At 38.4% G+C, this 16,668-nt stretch overlaps 1 protein-coding gene across 10 annotated transcripts in view; it reads left to right on the forward strand.

The window, feature by feature from the left end:
- Nucleotides 1-16,668, forward strand: part of phldb2b (pleckstrin homology-like domain, family B, member 2b) — a 313,692-nt gene that overhangs the window by 96,095 nt on the left and 200,929 nt on the right. The window contains exon 1 of one of the 10 annotated variants that reach the window (XM_051926510.1): nucleotides 8,740-8,827. The exons of 8 other annotated variants lie outside the window; for them this stretch is intronic. The gene's annotated coding sequence lies outside the window, so the exon portion shown is untranslated. Of the gene's footprint in view, nucleotides 1-8,739; nucleotides 8,828-9,425; nucleotides 9,774-16,668 lie in introns of those variants that run through there. One more of the 10 variants, XM_051926509.1, reaches the window with a different exon arrangement.

Below are 16,668 nucleotides of genomic sequence, written 5' to 3' on the forward strand. Positions count from 1 at the left end.
GAGGCAAAGATGGCTGCACTGCCCCTTAAGTGGAAGCAAGACCAGAAGGGGCAGGGCCAGGAGACAACAACACGGAAGTGGTGTCAGGAAGTCTGGCAGTCATCTGATCTGTAAAAGGAGGTGAAGCATTACATGACAGTGCCAACTCTTGGTTCAGTGTGGATTTAAAACTAGATGAACCATCAATGCGTCTCCCAAATGCACATGTGTGACAATATTTATTTATTTATTTATACTCACTCATTTAAGTCAACAATTAACCACACTTTTGTGATTATTTTATTTGGGTTGGCTGCACAGCTTTCCCCATGCACATTTGGAAAACATGGTTTGTCACAGTGGTATAAAGTTTTGAACTTGATCAGTCAGTTTCTTTTGATGCTTTTGAAGAGTAAACATGGCTTCTATACTTGCGCCAAAGAAGAGAAGTGAGCAGTTATCCACTTATGATGGGCTGACATTCATAGAAGGCTTTATGATCAATCAAGAGACAGTGTTTTACAATGGTAGATTATTTATGAATGGATTGGGAGGTTGTAAAATGGTTGAATATAACTGTTAAATACAAAAAAAGTAGTATGACACCTATTCACATCCACTACTGATGACAACATTGAGTAAGACCATACCATAATTGTGATGAAGTGACAAGTATGTCAGCTCTTGGTACACTTTCAGTCATAAAAAGGGGATCTCAGCTCACTGCAGTTCTTTGGTGCAAATGGAGAGTGGAGTGGCCATGTTTCGTCATATAGTAGGAAACTACAAGCGCAAGTGACTGACCAAGGTTGAAACTTGACCAGTGTGTCCACAAACACACCATGTTTACTCATTTGCTTGTGGAAATCTGTACAGCCAACTCAAACAAAACAATAACAAAATTGTGGATAATTATTGACTTACCATCATGTAGTAATCATTACAAAGTTATGTGTCCATCCATCCATCCATTTTCCAACCCGCTGAATCCGAACACAGGGTCACGGGGGTCTGCTGGAGCCAATCCCAGCCAACACAGGGCACAAGGCAGGAACCAATCCTGGGCAGGGTGCCAACCCACCGCAGAAGTTATGTGTCTCTATTTAAAAATATTATATAAGATGCATTCGTTTAGGTTGTATTTACCATGTTGAATACTTACTTTATTATGCAAATCTCTGCTTTCTTTTTCTAAACATCAGCATACTGTTCTTTTAAAAGATATACTGGTTTCATGCAAGGTGGTGATCAAGGTCTAAAGCCAAAAAAATAAATAAACCTACTGATTATGTTTTGTGGCCACTTTTTATTGCAACGTTTCCTTGCAAGTATAAATATGAATGTTTGACAATGTCACTCCTGTGCTCCAAGCAACTTTAAAATCAGTAGCTACTAGCCACACTGTTCTTTGGGCAAACGGCATTGTTGCCATCGGTGTGCCGTAATTTAATTTCTAACTATTATTTCTTGCACATTATGACTATGCTTTCAGATCTCAGTTGTGCTAAATGGTCTAGAAATGTTAGTAAACTAGTATTGATGACTTAGACTGAACATAAAATCATCAAGACTGTTATAAGCAGGGAAACATCAGTTAAGGCAGACGTTAGCATAACATGTTAGGGGACAGAATGTTAAGTTTTTTACTGGTCATAATGAGTTTTCATTATTTATGTTTTTATGGTTTCCCTAACTGAAAAAATAGCAAACAAATAAACATATAAGTGCACAAAAGCAACATCCAAATTCAAAGTATATAATATGTAATTTGCTCTTGAATCCAGCACCCTGGATTTGAATTCCACATTTAGTTGCTGTCTATGTAGAGTCTGCTTGTTCTTCCCATGCCTGTGAGCTTTCCTGTGGATACTCTGGTTTCCATCTTACATCCCCAAACATGTGCATGTTAGGCTGCTTTATGATTCTAAACTGGGTCAGTGTGGATGCATGTGAGAGGGCCCCCTTGTGGACACCATCCCTAATTCTTGTCTTGCACCCAAATACTGCTTTAGCCCTTAGATCACTGGCATCCAGCCCCTGATCATCCAGAGGTGCCCCTGCAGTGTTCCATCTGAATAATATACGACTCCTGCCTTGTATCCAATGCTGTTAAAATAGGCTGCACCACCCATGACTTTGTATTAGACCAATGGCATTGTTAGATGGGCTTTAGGAGCTTTAGCACTCAGATCTCTGGCATCCAGCCCCTGATCATCCAGAGATGCCGGTTCCAGAAACAGTACTGTAACATGATCATATAACTCTGATTAGCCATCTAAAATAAGTCAGATGGAAGGAGGCACTGAGCTAGGTTAAGAGTGTTTATAAAGCACCCTCAGTGAAAACATAATCCATGTTGCCATTCACTGTAAACAGCAAATGTTACATGATTAAATGTGTTCAATAATTTAACAATTAAACCATATAATTAGTGTAGTGTAAGCCAAAAATATTCATTTGCCCAGAGCAATTATCTTGGTGCATTTTTATGATTCATGTGTGTTGTCTAGTGGTTGAGGCGTTAAACTGAAAACAACATAATAACAATCTCAGATTATACCTCTTCTTTTGGTGTCTGATAGCTCCTATTTCCTTTGTAGTTGTATATGATTTGAGGAGTGCCCAGTTGGCTAAAGCTTGCAAAGGGCAAGAACACCATCAAAATGATGTAGGTTAGCTAAAAGAACAGGGAAAAGGGACAAATAGAAAAGAAGTGAGAGAGTGACACACTAGCAGCAGTCACACTGTACATGCCAATACAGAGTGTTTTTAAAGGACAATAGGTGGGCACCAGCAAGACAAAGAGAAAGAGAGAGGGATTAAGAGACAGACATGTAATAAGTGAAAAAAACTAAAGTTCCACCAGGATGCTAGAAGAAAGACAACCAGGCAGATGCCAGGGTTATTTACCTCCTACTTAGTAAGTGAGCAAGGCTAGTGATGATAGGCAAGGTGTTGCAAGAGCTTCTGGCTGATAAAAGGGACACAGTTGCATGTTGAAAAGTAGCATAGCGGAAAGTATAGTTACTGCTTGGGATACCTAGTTCTTAAGGGCAACTAAAGGTTCAGGAGCACAAGGGGCCATCAGAAACTTTAAACTTGCTGTCCCTAGGACAATCAATGACCAGAGAAATTATTCTAGAGTTTGGCTGATGGTGACTCTGGCAGAGTTTCTAAAGCTATGTCCAGAGACCCAAGCAAGAGAGGCTGATTTGAGTTTAGTTGATTTAATGGAAGTATTTCTGAAATACAAGATGAACAAAAAGTAGACCTGTGTGCTCCAAAAGGCAGGGCCTGACAGCAGATGGCTAGGATATTTAAAAAATGTTAGTTGAAAAACTATTTATATATGACACAAAATCTGCATGAAACTGAAGCATGTGCATGTGTACTGAGCGGACTGTTTTTGTAAATAAATAAATTGTAATTCTGAACACATTGAACATCCTGTACAAAATTAATCCATAAATAAATAACATTTTCTTAGAATTTGGTTTATGATTATATACTTAACCTGTACTGACAACAAATCAAAGAATGTCAACTATTTGACTGTATTGTCAAGTTAAAAGCACAGATAAAGCAAAAAAAAACAAAAAAAAAAACAGTACATTTATCAGAAGTAAAGATTTAAAAAAATCAAATTGATGGGGTGAGCTCTGATGCATTATATGTTCATTCATTTATCATCTAAGATAACAGAAGTGAACCAATCAATCCTAAACACTAGGAGTGGCAGACTGGATAGTCTAGTCATTACAAACAAAAACTAGTTAACAGATTTAAATCCATCCATCCATTATCCAACCCGCTGAATCCGAACACAGGGTCACGGGGGTCTGCTGGAGCCAATCCCAGCCAACACAGGGCACAAGGCAGGAACCAATCCTGGGCAGGGTGCCAACCCACCGCAGGACACACACAAACACACCCACACACCAAGCACACACTAGGGCCAATTTAGAATCGGCAATCCACCTAACCTGCATATCTTTGGACTGTGGGAGGAAACCGGAGTGCCCGGAGGAAACCCACGCAGAAACGGGGAGAACATGCAAACTCCACGCAGGGAGGACCCGGGAAGCGAACCCAGGTCCCCAGGTCTCCCAACTGCGAGGCAGCAGTGCTACCCACTGCGCCACCGTGCCGCCCACAGATTTAAAAGTAACTTGTAAAATGCTTGCAAAAAGTGCAATGTAAATATTTATTTCTAGTGTGTTTAACAGTGTGTTTCACCATTCTGTTTATATTAACATTTATGTTACTAGTTTAACTGATATATCACTTCTTCAGCCTCTTTTTAGTATGTTGAAGCATGCTTATACAGTAAATAATCGCCTTTAGAAATGCCACTTACCATATAATGTTTTTATGATTCCTGTTTCATTATGGATCTAAAATGTTTTTCATGAAATACAACGTCTATGCTATATTTGCATTACTTTTCTTAAAGACTTTTTTTCATACGGAGTTGGCACCGTTTGTCTGGATGTATTTTGATTTCTGCAATATTTCTAAATATAATGGTAAACAAGCTTAAGATTATGCAAGAAGAGGTCCCCCAGTGTTCTCTATCTTAGGCTATCTGACTAAAAGGATGCAGGTTCCGAAGCTCCTGGACAGTGATTCAGAGATGGTATGTAATCAGAACCTCACGAGCACCCTGGGGAACTGCTCTACACCACCAATTTTAGAAACAACTCTAATTTTTGACATCTACAGAAGTTCTCAAATGAGTCTTTTATTGTAGGCTTCAATGACAACAGAGATGAGAAGGAGTATAGAAAGGTGGTAGAGGACTTTGTCATGTGGTGCAGAGAAAACTACTTAGAAATAAACATTACAAAGTAGTCATGGTTCTCAAATATGCCAAGGGGCCCCTGAAATAAGTCACTATAATAGAGAGGAGATGGATGGGATACGGGCGGCATGGTGGCACAGTGGTAGTGCTGCTGCCTCGCAGTAAAGAGACCCGGGTTCCCTTCCCGGGTCCTCCCTGTGTGGAGTTTGCATGTTCTCCCTGTGTCTGTGTGGGTTTCCTCTGGGTGCTCCAGTTTTCTCCCACAGTCCAAAGACATGCAGGTTAGGTGGACTGGTGATTCTAAATTGGCCCTAGTGTGTGTGTGTATCCTGCAGTGGGTTGGCGCCCTGCCCGGGATTGGTTCCCTGCCTTGCGCCCTTTGTTGGCTGAGATTGGCTCCAGCAGACCCTCGTGAACCTGTATTCGGATTCAGCTGGTTGGAAAATGGATGGATGAATGGGATACAGAGTTATAAATTCCTGGTTTTCCATAGTAAACTAGATTGAGAAGATAACATATACTGTACATACTGCATGGAAACATGCAGAGAATGATTTTCTTTCAGAACACACGGTGGTCTTTACAGTGTATACCATGCAATGTTCTGTCAATCCTTAAATGCCAATATATGGTTATGTGTTGTGGTCTACATGAAAGAAATATCACCTCAGGGAAGCAAAACACCTGTTCAACTACTTAGGAAAACAGCTGCATTATGGGACTGATGCTGGAATCACTAGAGAAAATACCATAAAAGAGGATGATGACAGAATTTGAAACCATCATGACCGTTTATTTTCTCCATTATGTATTGGATAGTGCACCTTCAATCACTAGCTCTTTCCACCATAGTTTGATAAGGGGAAGTATTGTACTTTTTTTTACATGTAGGCTGTTATATAATGTTTCCTTCCTTCCATCATGTGCAGCTTCACCACAGCTCAATATAATTAACACACTTACAATATTTAATTATATCATTATATCATTAGTAATACATTGCATACTGTATGTAGTTCAGGAATATATCCATCTATCTCTCTATCTGTCTGTCTATCTATCTTATAAGGCTGTGAAAAGTATTTGTCCACTTCCAGCCTCTATTTTGTATATTTCTCACAATGAATGGCTTCAGCTCTTTAGACTAAATGTAGTATTAGATGAAGCAAACCACAGTAAACATATACAGTAATACTATTACTAAATTTCTACTTAATATATTAAATTGATTGTTAATTAGATTCAGCTGACTCAACACAGCCAGATCTGAGTGTAGCCAGCACTGCTGAAACTAGGACTCACCATATATTAACACATGATGGTGAAGTAGTCACCACAAGGTTTTTAGAAGAGCACTATACCTCAATCAAATACTTTTCCAGAGCAGAGAGAGAAAATAGCTGAAACTTACCAATCAGGAAAGGATTACAAAGCCATAGTGAGAGCCATTGTCTCCAAATGAAGAACATTTGGAACAGTGGTTAATCTTCCCAGGAAAGGGTGGCTTTCCAAAAATACTCCAAAGGCACAGTGACAACTCATTTAAGAAGTCACTGAGGATTCCAGGACAACAGCCAAAGAACTGCAGGCATCTCTAGTCTCAGCTATGGCCAATGTTTATGACTCCACAATAAGAAAGAGACAGAGTAAAAACAGGATTTGTAGGAGAGTATCAAGGCAGAAAGTTCTGCTATTGAAGAGCTGCATCAGTACTCGCCTTGCTTTTGCCAAAAATACCTGGATGATCCCAAAGTTTTTTGGATTAATTTCTATGGACAGATGAGTCAAAAGTAGAACTCTTTGGTTGACACAAGTTCCACAAGTGTACTGTAAAGCAAATGCAGAGCAGTGTTCAACAGAAAGAACACCATACCAACAATAAAACATGGGAGTGTTAGTGTGATGGTGTGGTGATGCTTTGTTGCCCCAGGAACTGGAAGACTTGCCATTATTAAAGGAATCATGAATACTGAACTGTACCAGAATATTCTTAAGGAGGATGTCTTGTTTTTTTGTCTGTGACCTGAGGTTGAAGCATAATATGGTTATGCAGCAGGACAATGACCCAAAATATAAGGGCATGTTTACAAATGAATAGCTCAGGAGAAACACAATTAAAGTTTTGGAGTGACCTAGCCAAGGTCCTGGCTTATACCCAATACAGTATAGCTCCTGAAATGATTAGCTCACTGTCCCAATCCTACCAATGGGTCTGTATTAAAGCACTTCTGCAAAGATGAGTGTACTATAATTACACAAAAACAATTTGAAACAGTGATATCAGATTATACAAATCATTTAGCTATGATTATTGCTGCCCAAGGTACTGAACAAAGCATTTGAAACTCTGGGAGCAATTATTTTTTCAAATGGGTGATGAACATTATATAACTTTATTCCTTGAATAAAAAAGTAATTAGTTGTATTGTGTGTCCACTAATGTTATCAAATGTTTAATTTAGTGTAACAGTTTGAGGCCATTCATTCTGTAAGATATGTAGAAACAGAATATTAGGAAAGAGTCAAAGACACAGCACTGTAGCTAATAACAAACTACCCTTCATTTGTCTCTAGGACTTGCTGAAATCACTGGAGCATGGATTCATGTCTATAATGTAGTTGAGGGAAGCTGGCCAGTGTCAACTAACATATTTAATTTTGCTTTAAATTAGATTTGATGAATCTCTGTTTCTCATATCTAATTACATTTCATTCAACAGATGCTGAATTGGACTGAGATCCAGTGCCTGCAGTCCACTGCATTAAACTGAATTCACTGTAACCTTCAATGGAACCATTCAAGTAAATTCTACTTTAATTCCATTATATTCAGATATTTGACCATTCATACATTGTCCTTATTTAATCACAACTATCAGTACACTACATGAAGACACAATGCTCCATGTCATGGCCACCAGCACTTTGATTTATTGACACTTGGCTATATGGATCTATGGGTTTTCACCACATCCTGTACTTCCCATTACACTAAGATTGCTTCTGAACGTAAATAAATACATTCAAACCAATGGCTGCAGTAATGATGGAATTGTAGCACAAATATTTGAAATGCTGCCTCTCAACTCCAGAGCCCTGGCTACAGCATTCACCATGATCTTTGTCTGTATGATTGATGTTTGCACATGCATGTGTTATTTCTCTGAGTACTCAAGTCTTCTTGCCACATCCAAAAGGCATTCATGTAGATTAAACAGCTCTATATCACTGAGTGTGCCCTGTAATGAGCTGAAAGCCCCATCCAGGGTTTATTATCCTAGCTAATGTAATAGTAACATGTGCTCACTGCTGCCAGGATAGCTACTCTGGACACTGTAACATGATATAGCTTATGCGGGTTAGATAATTAATTGATGGATGGCTATAATCACAAAATATATAGCTATAGATAGATAGATAGATAGATAGATAGATAGATAGATAGATACTTTATTAATCCCAAGGGGAAATTCACAGATAATAGATCGTAGATAATGCAACTACTTAAAATAACCATGCCAGTGTTATTCTTGAACTCCATATTCCCTCAACCCGTTTTCAAGTGACATTAGACAAATTCACTTGGCTACAGAGACGCGCACAAGTAAACAGGATTAGTAACTGGCACAAATCTGAAACGCAGTAGATGCCAATTCCACTGTTGGGCGCTTCCTATAGTGATGCAGGAACCCTGGCTTCGAATCTCACCCTGTTCCCTGTCGGTGTGAAGTTTGCACATTCTCCCTGTATCTTCGCGGAGTTTCCCCTGGATACTTCAATGTTCTTCTAATACCACAAACATGAAACCGGTGACTCAACACCAGATCGGTAGGCGTGTGAGTCCCGAGATAATGGGTATCATTGCTGCTTCGGTCCCTGGATATGCTACGTCACTTTTGCAGTGCAGGAATTGTATTAAGAAGGTTTGAAATAGTTAATAATTGGATAACCCATCCCGCTTACGCAAATCAAAACCAAAAATCTTACTTCAGTGGGGTGTACTGAGGAACGTCTTTTAAGAGCTCATTATTGATGCGTCTAAACTAAGTAAGATTTATTTTTTTTCTACAAAAAGTATATATTTTAAATCAAGTACGGTCATAAGAACATAATATGTAATTAAATTTGGCAGTGTTGAACATTACTTTTGGAAAAACTTTTAAGCATCAGGGTCCAGCGGGCGATCTCTTATCATCCCCATTTAGTTTGCGTGTTGTTTGTGGCAAGATGAATAATTTCAGATTACTGCTATTCGCGTTAATGGATCTTAACGATTATTATGACTTAAAAAGAAGACATACAGCATTAAAATACTAACCCGTTTTTCATGAGGCGAGGATTTTTACGGGAATTATTGTATTATTTATTCAGATCGGCTTGAAGCGATGCCTGTAGCTTTAAATCTTTTTTTTTTAACTCGCTAGCAAGATAATGGGGGGAAGGGATGATTGTTGTACTGCGCGTCATTTTAAGTGTGATGTTTTAAAAATATGTTTTTAGCATGCTGAGACGTTAATATTTCTCTGCATATATAATTGACTTTCAGTTTGCTGTCTTGAGTGTTTTAAATAATCCCCAGCATTAAAATCATTTTAAAGCTTAAAAACCGCAAAGTCCACCACCCCCCTTTCGAAGAAACTTGGTGTCTCCTCACGCAGCGAGCTGAGATCGTTACAAACTGCAGACTGAACTGCATACTTCAGACAACTTCTGGGACTTACACTTAGCGGGCAGGAGGAAGCAAGAAAGGTGCTGGATCCTTCCTCTCGAAATTTGATTTCTTTATCATGCTAATATCTTAAGACGAGGAGCGTGTTTGCTTTTTTTCTTTCTTTCTCCCTGTTCTTTCGTTAAAAGCGCCGCTGAATGGAATACAAGGGGAGGTCAGCCCTGAGCTGCGAGTATGTCAAGAGCCCAATCTGAAAGTTCAAAATATTCATTGTCTCTTCTCTTGTAGCAGTATACACTGCTAGCCTCTTACAGTTGGATAAAGGTAAGGAACATGAGCAGATTTGAGTGGGAATCAAAGTTAAAATTATTGTATTAGAATTTACAATTGTGTGAATCCGTCAATAAAATCAGTGCTTTTGATTATACATCACTTTTTTATACCGAATTCAACAGATTGCAAGTTCTGCCATTGTTTCCTTGTCCTATTTTTGTGTTACACATAACATGAGTTTTATGGTATCATCATATCCTTAAAATAAAAACCACTTTGTACGAATGTATTCAAGTGAAAACAAAAATATTCCCTTTATCCAATAACAAAGAAATCGATGGAAACACTTTTTACTTTGATGCCAAAATCAACCCATGTTTCATATGGTGCTTTTTACCAAGCATCCTAGATGTTTCATATGAGGGTACTGGAGCAAAACCCCATTATTTCCCTAAAAGTTAGAACTAAGCATCCACTTTCTTCCCTGTGGTTAAAATATCAAGACTCTCCCCTGTATACTGCCCTTATGCAGCAACACCCTGGCTTGGGTGTACCTTTTGTCCCTGCTGACTCCCAAATATTGAAGTGAGCCAAACTTTAGTGTTGTAGTTTTGTATTAAGTATCATCTAATATCACTATGAATTTAGTATATGGAAGACCTAATCTGTTAGTGCTTTTTCTTTTAAACTTAATGAATGTGATTATTGAATTTAATTGTAAAAAAGTATCTTAAAACTGAAACATGGACATTATTGAAAGCACTGTTTTTGTAATGCAAAGCTGATATTTGAGCTAATATTTGTGTTTTAATTTGATTAAGTTTTTAAGTGTATACACATTAGCCTTTGTGGTAGCCCCCATATGTGAGAGAAAGCAAGCCTCTACAGAGTATTATGACCTTTTGCACTGTAAAATTCAGTTCTTCATATCTAGGTGGTTTTATGTCATTTTGTTTATTTTTAATGAGGAATCCGTAATTGATCTTACTTAAACTTAATTCATTAATGCACTTTTTTAAACTATATTGCTGGCTCCTATTTATTATGTAGCATGTATCTATATTTTTACTAGGGGGCTTTTATATATATATATATATATAATGTGTGTATAATTGGCCTCTGTAAAATTTGAATAAGCTGTCATGATAATTGTGAGATACTTTGCTTATGCCTCTTGTAGGGTATATAGGGAGCAGTTCATATACCAATAAACCTCAACCACATTTCCCTGTACTTTATTAACAGACTGAATTTATTCTATATTACCTCATGTTGCTATGTGTATTATCTTAATCTTTATTATTTAAAATTCCAAAGCACCATTTTACTTAAAGTAGTATATATATTTTTATTTGGTTTAAACATGAGTGTGCTTTATTAACTTAATCTCTTGATAATGTACACTGTGTGTTTATGATTTGTTTATTTTTCCAGTGTAAAATAACAGTCTTAAAACAATAAAGTTTTAACTTCTGTATTTTTGGTTGATTATAGCTAGAGCTTTCATTGTAGGTTTGAGCAGCCTGGTGTGCATGGTGTTATTTTTTTAAGACAATTAGATTGAGGCAAACATTACAACATAATGACTCATAAAAAAGTAATTACACAAGGCCCACAGTGACCTAATGCATTAAGTTCTATCTGGCACACCAATCAAAGCTTAATAAAGTTGCCATAATTTTTTGTTGAGTGTTTTTTTTTTTTTTTTTTGTCTCCGTTTTGTTTAATGGGTGTCCTTATTAGGAAAATATGTGCTTTGAATGAAAAACAAACTGATGTAAACATTTTCATATCTTGCTAATTGTTGTGCAAGACTGTGAATAATTAAGCTGTCTATGAGGCCTGTGTTTACAGACAGTCTGAAGTTATAGCTTTTTTTCTTTTCTTTAACTCGTCTTTCTTTTGGTCTGATGGTTTAAATCAACAAAGAAAACCTGGACATAGCCTGGCTCGGTTCCCGGCTAACCCTGTTAAAAGTGTTGATTGAAAAAGCATACAGTTTCTCTGGAAAGATCATTTTAAGGTGGGTGGAGGGGGAGATTTGGGGTCAGTTTTACAATTTTATATTTGATTTGGTTTCAACTTAACTGTCTCTGTAGACTAAACAAGTTTTTCCTTCCCTGTGCCAGTCAGTGAGTTCTCTGCATGCACAGCCATCCAGATTGTGCAAGCTAGTTTGCAGTAAGTAACTGAGCAACAGAAACACAATTTTATTAAATGTATGCTTAGATCACTTTACTTTGCTGTAGTAAGATGTGCTCTTTTTTATTTTGGAAACTTACACGATATAAGAGTCATTGCTGTCCTAGAAAACATTGAGTGATTTTTTTTTTTTGGCTAATTAAATTTGTGGTTGTTGAACTTTCAGTTGCAGTATATTACAAGTTTAATTTCCTTGCCTTTCTTATATTCTGTCACCTACATACTGTATATATAGCTTGCACCTCAACAGTTGTCTGTGCATTAGCCCGCCTTGTTGGTGTTTATTATTTGAAATGTATGTTGTAATTGAAAGCAAAAATGAAAGGCCTTTCGTGCTCATTATTATAGGAGAGCTTCAAAGCAGTGATACCAACGTCAAAAGAATACCGTATTGTATGTGAAAATTAGCGAAAGCAGGAAATAAGAGACATTATTTTTTCTCTCCTTTTATAGAAGCAATTTTGCACATTTTTACACACTAATTTAATGACCGCTAACATTTAGATGTTACCTGGGACTGTCTGAAAAGCCTACTGTGAATGTGACAAAGTGAGGCTGGCTACAAGAACAATACACAATAGGCAGCGCACGCATGAGTCTGCATTACCCTCCCTTATGAATGTAAATAGTTTTGTTTGCAGTGTTGTACATAGATGTATTGTCGATCAAAGTGAGAGTGGATCATGTTGGAAATTCAAAGCTCAGTTGAAGCACAGAGTAGGAGTGTGGGGTCGAAATCATTTTCAAAATGATGAAGTTTCACTGGTCACAGTAGGTGAGTAAGACACTTGAAACTACTAAATAATGTTCTGAAGAAGCTTTTTGCCATAAGTCAGCTATGCTAATTAGATATCAAAAGAAGATACTGCATCACAGGTACAATTAGCCAGTTTCTGAAGGTGGCTTTTGTCAGTTAAAAATCCAAGAAATTTACATTTTACTTAGTTTTTGCCTTGTCATTTTGAAGGATTTATTGCTAATAAAATGTATTTTTGATCCTCATCACATTCCACTGTATTGGTTCATATCTGACGTGATTTTGAATTTGCCATTTTAAGCATTCGACAGAATGCTGTTTTGATTGGTAAATTGAAAATTTAACTGCAGTCAACACACAATGAATTCAGTTGCTTTGCACTGACTTAAGACAAGTAATCTTTAAATCTGCCCCAAATAAAACACAGAGGAATTGTAAAGAAATAAAGCTGAAGAGTAACTATGCAAAAAACAGAATTCTAAATGACACAAGTATTACTATAGGAGGGGGTAGGGATACTTTCAGACTTGTTACACATTAACAAAGATGAAGTCAGGGTTGTCTAAAAAACAAAGGTATACAACAGATACAATTCATCCTGAGTTGACCCAAAGCCATTAACCAGGTTTAGTTCACTCTCTAGTGTCACATAATGTTGATGCTTGTAGAATCAAAGCATACTGTATTTGTTATTGGAAAACTCATCCTGACTATCTCTTTATATGATCTATAGCAACAATCTATTTAATTTTCTTAACTAGGATGCTTAGAACCTAAGCCTGACATAATAGCACTGGACATAAAGTAGGATCCAACCCTGTATATAGCAGCACTGTAGCACATTCAGTGTACAAACTCATACTCACATGTTCAAGGCAAATGTAGATTATTTTAGGTAGATTTCATCATCTTCTTCTTCTTTTCGGTGCACCCATTAGGGAGTCACCATAGCAGATCATCTGTTTCCATATCTTCCTGTCTCTCTGCATCTTGCTCTGTCACACCCACCATCTGCGTGCCCTCTCTCGCCATATCCATAAACCTCTTCTTAGGCCTTCCTCTTTTCCTCTTGCCTATCCCTAGCATCCTTCTCCCAATATACCCAGAGTCTCTCTCTTCTGCACATTTCCAAACCAACGCAATCTTGCCTCTCTGGTTTTCTCTCCAAACTATCCAACCTTAGCTGACCCTCTAATGTAATAATTTTGAATCCTGACCATCCTCCTCACACTCAATGCAAATCTTAGCATCTTTAACTCTACCACCTCCAGCTATGTCTCCTGTCTTTTTGTCAGTACCATCGTCTCCAAACCATGTAACATAGCTGGTCTCACTACTGTCTTCCTTTTCACTCTTCCTGGTACCCGTGTGTCACAAACCACTCATGCCATTCCTCAACACTCACTCCACACTCTCATTCACACATGTATGCTGTCTTGGTCCTACTAACCCCAATTCCTCTACTCTCCCAACCTGTTCCTTAATCTCTTTACAGATCACAATGTCATCTGCCAACATCATTGTCCACGGGGACTCCTGTCCAATCACATCAGTCAACAATCACATCTGTCAACCTGTCCTTCACCATTGCAAATAAGAAAAGGACTTGGAGATGATCCTTGATGTAATCCCACCTCCACCTTAAACACATCTGTCACTCCTACTGCAGACCTCACCACTGTCACACATTCCTCGTTCATATCCGGTACCACACTTACATACTTCTGTCCACTGCCACCTACCTCATACAGTACCATAACTCCTCTGTAGGCACCCTGTCATATTCCTTCTTTAGGTCCAAACAGACTCAATGCAACTCCTTCTTGCCTTCTCTATACTTCTCCATCAACACCCTTAGAGCAAACATCACATTTGTAGTGCTGTTTCCCAGGATGAAACCATACAGCTGCTCAGTAATTATCACTTCCCTTTTAAACCTAGCTTCCACTACTCTTTTCAATATCTTCATGCTGTGGCTGATCAATTTTATCCCTCTGTAATTACTACAGTTCTGCACATCACCCTTATTCTTAACAATCAGTACCAGTACACTTCTCCACTCCTCAGGCATCCTCTCACTTTCCAAGATTGCATTAAACAATGTGGTTAAAAACTCAACGGCCATCTCACCTAAACCTCTCCATGCTTCCGCAGGTATGTCATCTGCACCAACAGCCTTCCCATTCTTCACCCTCTTCATAGCTGTCCATACTTCCTTCTTGCTAATCCATTGCCATTCTTGGTTCACTATCTCCACATCATCCAACCTTCTTTGTCTCTCATTTTATTTATTCATCAACCTGTCAAAGTACTCTTTCCATCTGCTCAACCCACTCTCCTCACTTGTGAATGTTTTCATCATCATCCTATATCACCCTAACCTGCTGCTCCACATCCCAAATTAGTCCTTCTGTCTAGCCAACCTCTTCCTCTGTATACCCTCCTGTACTTCCCCATTCCACCACCATGTTTCTTTGTTCTCCTTCCTCTGTCCAGATGTCACACCAAGCACCCTTCTAGCTGTCTCCCTTACTACTTCTGCTGTAGTTGTCCAGCTATCTAGTAACTGAACTCAACTTTACAGTCTTCCTTTTTCAACTTTCACCATTTGATCCTCGGCTCTGCCCTCACTTTCCTCTTTTTGATCTCCAACGTCATCCTATGGACCACCATCCTATGCTGCCTAACAACGCTTTCCCCTACCACCACTTTGTGATCTTCAGTCTCCTTCAGACTCCCTCCTGCATAGGATATAATCTACCCATGTGCATCTTCTTCCACTCTTGTATGTCACCATGTGTTCCTCCCTCTTCTTAAAATGTGTATTCACCATGGCAACGTCCGTCCTTTTCGCAAAATCCACTACCTTCTGACTTTTTTCATTCCTCTCCTTGACACTATACCTAACCATCACCTCCTCGTCCCCTCTGTTTCTTACACCAACATGTCCATTGAAATCTGCTTCAGTCACCACTCTCTCTCCCTTGGGTACACTCTCCATCACTTCTTCCAACTTGCTCCAGAAATTGTCTTTGTCATCCATTGCACACCCAACTTGTGGGGCATAAGCACTAATACCATTCATCATCACACCTTCAATTTCCAGTTTCATAATCAACTCTCTGTTCAACACTGTTTTCACCTCAAAAACATTTTCGAGATACTGTTCCTTCAGTATAAACCCATTCCATTTCTCCTCCCATCAACACCATGGCAGAAAAATTTGAATCCACCTCTGTATTGGCTAACTCTCCCCCTTTATCAATCACCCTGCCAACATTCAAAGTTCCTACCCTCCCTTCCATTCTCCTAACCTTCCTCCTCTCCTACTGCCTCTGGACAGCCCTCTTCTTTTCTTTTGGCCAACATTAACCCAATTTCAACCAGCACCTGTTGGCTAACAGTACTGGTGGCAGCTGTCGTTGACCTGGGTCTCAGCTTCATTACCCCAGAGGGAATTTTGTTTCACTTGTCATGTAACCTGATATGCACATCTTTGGCATATTGGGGAAAACTGAAGTACCTACAACAAAATAAAATTAACATGGACATAAAAAGCATGTGTAGACCCCCACATAAGTAGTGTCTACCCTGGCAGTCAAGTCTTGTTTCTGGAGGTGAGATATTTCAGCATGAATTACAATGTTACAGTGCTACTAGGTGATATGATAATGGCCTGAAAATAATACACATGTAGTAGGTGAATATGTGTTTAAAAAAAAAAAAAAATTCAGTTTTAACTAAATACTCCAATGTGTGCAAAGGATGCCATCGATTTCTTTCAGCATTGGGGAAAATCCTCTTAATCTTGGCATGGTAGCACATGGTTGTCCAAGTGCAAAAAAACAAAAAAGGAGTATAAAGTTGTTTTTTTTTTTTTTTTTGTGCTACAACTCACTCCCTAGTGTCCTGGGATGCACAAGTTAAAATTGACTCTTATTTACTGTATAACTTGATTAGAATCCACATGTAACAAATATAATTGTT

This window comes from Erpetoichthys calabaricus, chromosome 4, assembly GCF_900747795.2.
Source record: "Erpetoichthys calabaricus chromosome 4, fErpCal1.3, whole genome shotgun sequence".
NCBI lineage: Eukaryota > Metazoa > Chordata > Cladistia > Polypteriformes > Polypteridae > Erpetoichthys > Erpetoichthys calabaricus.